The sequence below is a fragment of the Lolium rigidum genome, chromosome 3, assembly GCF_022539505.1.
Source record: "Lolium rigidum isolate FL_2022 chromosome 3, APGP_CSIRO_Lrig_0.1, whole genome shotgun sequence".
Lineage (NCBI taxonomy): Eukaryota > Viridiplantae > Streptophyta > Magnoliopsida > Poales > Poaceae > Lolium > Lolium rigidum.
In genome coordinates, this window is record NC_061510.1 from 407,261,165 (window position 1) to 407,264,345 (window position 3,181).

A 3,181-nucleotide genomic window follows, 5' to 3' on the forward strand; every position below is an offset into this window, starting at 1 on the left:
ATGAAGCACAATGAGGAGAAGACAACCATCTAGCTACGCTATGGACCCATAGTCCGGGGGTGAACTACTCACTCATCACTCCGGAGGCGACCGTGGCGGTGAAGAGTCCTCCGGGAGATGAATCCCCTCTCCGGCGGGGTGCCGGAGGAGATCTCCGGAATCCCCGAGATGGGATTGGCGGCGGCGGCGTCTCGGTAGGTTTTCCGTATCGTGGCTCTCGGTACGGGGGTTTCGCGACGGAGGCTTTAAGTAGGCGGAAGGGCAACGCGGGGGCCACACGAGGGCCCCACACCACAGGTCGGCGCGGCCAGGGCTCTGGGCCGCGCCGCCCTAGTGTGGCGGCGCCTCGTGGCCCCACTTCGACTCCTCTTCGGTCTTCCGGAAGCTTCGTGGCAAAATAGGACCCTGGGCGTTGATTTCGTCCAATTCCGAGAATATTTCGTTACTAGGATTTCTGAAACCAAAAACAGCAGAAAATAACAACTGGCTCTTCGGCATCTTGTTAATAGATTAGTTCCAGAAAATGCACGAATATGACATAAAGTGTGCATAAAACATGTAGATATCATCAATAATGTGGCATGGAACATAAGAAATTATCGATACGTCGGAGACGTATCAGGGGGGAAACGGTTTATTCCACCTCCCACGCGCCTCTCTCTCCTCTCCCTCCTCTCAAGGTCGCCGGAGACTCTCCTTCTCGCCGGAGTTGCCCCGTCCACTCCCTCCCGGAGTTTTTGGGTGGATCGGGTGCTCCTCCCTCCTAGCTACCTTCTCCTCCAAGCGGCTTTCGCAATGGATGCGGGTATGTTTCACAATCCCTAACCCTAGGTGTTGTGTTTTATATGTGCTATTTTCTTGGTGGATTTGGTGTCTAGTTGTTCCAAATCGCTTGTAGTGTACTCCTCTTGCATGCTATTAGGCCGATCTGTTCCAAGACAAGTTGTTGATTGCAAAATCTGCTAGAATCGCAGGCCGGATTATCCGGCCCCCGCGAGGACCGGATTATCCGGTCCGGCCGGATTATCCGCCCCTTGGGGCACCGGATTATCCGGCACTGGAGCTTCATCGCCACTGCAGGTTTTGATTCAATCTATCTTGTTTTAGACTTGTACCAGCTTATAGTATGTTTCTAGAGTGCATTACTGTATCATACATGACTCATGAGCATTATCTTCTCTTTGCTATCCATCTTTGCTATTCACAGGCCGTTCTTCTTGGGGTACCTCTCGGAGACGCGCAAGAGCTGATCGTTCAAGTGATGAGTTCGTGTCCAACGCTCCTCGCAAGTCAACATCATCTAGGCACAAGAACAAGGCTTCAAGGGAAAATTACAAGTCTATGGACATTATCTCTTATCAAGCAATCCGTATGAAGAAGCTGGTATGAAGACCTCCCAAGGGATGAAGAGACAGAGGGCGAGAAAGTACTTGGTGCATGGAGCAGGAATTCATCTATAAAGATATCTATGAGCCCATGAGGAAAGTTCGTCCCATGCAAGCTATCGATGTGGACGTTCACGGCAGTCAACAATCACTTTGAGGATGCCATTTGGGTGGTCTGGAAGGTTGGGCTTGAAGGACTTGATGAAGATTCAATGTGACTATAGTCCAGATTTGTTGAAGCAGTTCTTTGCTACGTTGGCCATCAAGACTGATGAGGACCGTACTATGGAATGGATGTCTGGCTCCACTCACTGTTGTGCCCCCTTGCACCGTTTTGCTGCTATTCTTGGAATTCCTGCAGAAGGTGGTCGTCGTCTCCATGGACCTCAGAGGACAGATAAGAATCAGCTGCATGATCTCTATACATCTGCTGAAAAAGTGGGAGAGTCGAAGGGGCTGCTTACCATCTATGGTCAGTTGCTTAGGTTCTTTCGATCCACCATCGCTCCTAGTGGTGGTAACAATGATGCTCTCCGGGGAACTCTTGTGGACCTCATGTACCTCAGCTTTCGGTGTGCTCGTGATGAGAATGAGGATCGGAACTTCACTGTTGATATCATGGACTACATCTTCCATGAGATTCGTGATGCCATGATCTCCCGGACCACCATACCTTATGCGCCTTACATTCAGCTCCTCATCAACAACACTGCGGGCGTGCGTGGTGAAGACTTGAGCGGATACTCTTATTTGAAGCACTCTGTCAAGAAGGCCTACAAGCTTAAGCCTGTATCTTCTGTTGTACCTCCACCTGACTCCTTCATGGGTGATGCTCGTTCTAGTGGTTTTGCTCCTGCTCGCCATTCTGACCTCCCTGCTATGAAGAAACAAGTGAACATGCTCAGTTGGTTTCAGCGTCACATCCTTTGCATGAACATTGAGATCCATAAGGAGAACTATGCGGCCAGCCGGGAGCGTTCGAGATTAAGCATACTCGGGCGGTTATTACGCACAAGCTCGGTGGTGAGCAAGGACCCCCTCCTCGGCCTCCGGTTCACCCGGGTTACGGTGGGTGGCATTACCGCACGGAGTTCCGTGGAGTGATCTTGATAGTTGCATTCAAAGGTCCAGCCTCACTCGCCGCTCTCCAGATGCACCTGACACTGATGAAGAAGAGGATGAAGAAGAAGAAGAAGATGTGTCTAGTTGTTCCAAATCGCTTGTAGTGTAATCCTCTTGCATGCTATTAGGCCGATCTGTTGCAAGACAAGTTGTTGATTGCAAAATCTGCTAGAATCGCAGGGCCGGATTATCCGGCCCCCGCGAGGACTGGATTATCCGGTCCGGCCGGATTATCCGCCCCCTTGGGGCACCGGATTATCCGGCCTGGAGCTTCATCGCCACTGCAGTTTTGATTCAATCTATCTTGTTTTAGACTTGTACCAGCTTATAGTATGTTTCTAGAGTGCATTACTTGTATCATACATGACTCATGAGCATTATCTTCTCTTTGCTATCCATCTTTGCTATTCACGAGTCGTTCTTCTCGGGGTACCTCTCGGAGACGCGCAAGAGCTGATCGTTCAAGTGATGAGTTCGTGTCCAACGCTCCTCGCAAGTCAACATCATCTAGGCACAAGAACAAGGCTTCAAGGGAAAATTACAAGTCTATGGACATTATCTCTTATCAAGCAATCCGTATGAAGAACTGGTATGAAGACCTCCCAAGGGATGAAGAGACAGAGGGCAGAAAGTACTGGTGCATGGAGCAGGAATTCATCTATAAAGATATCTAT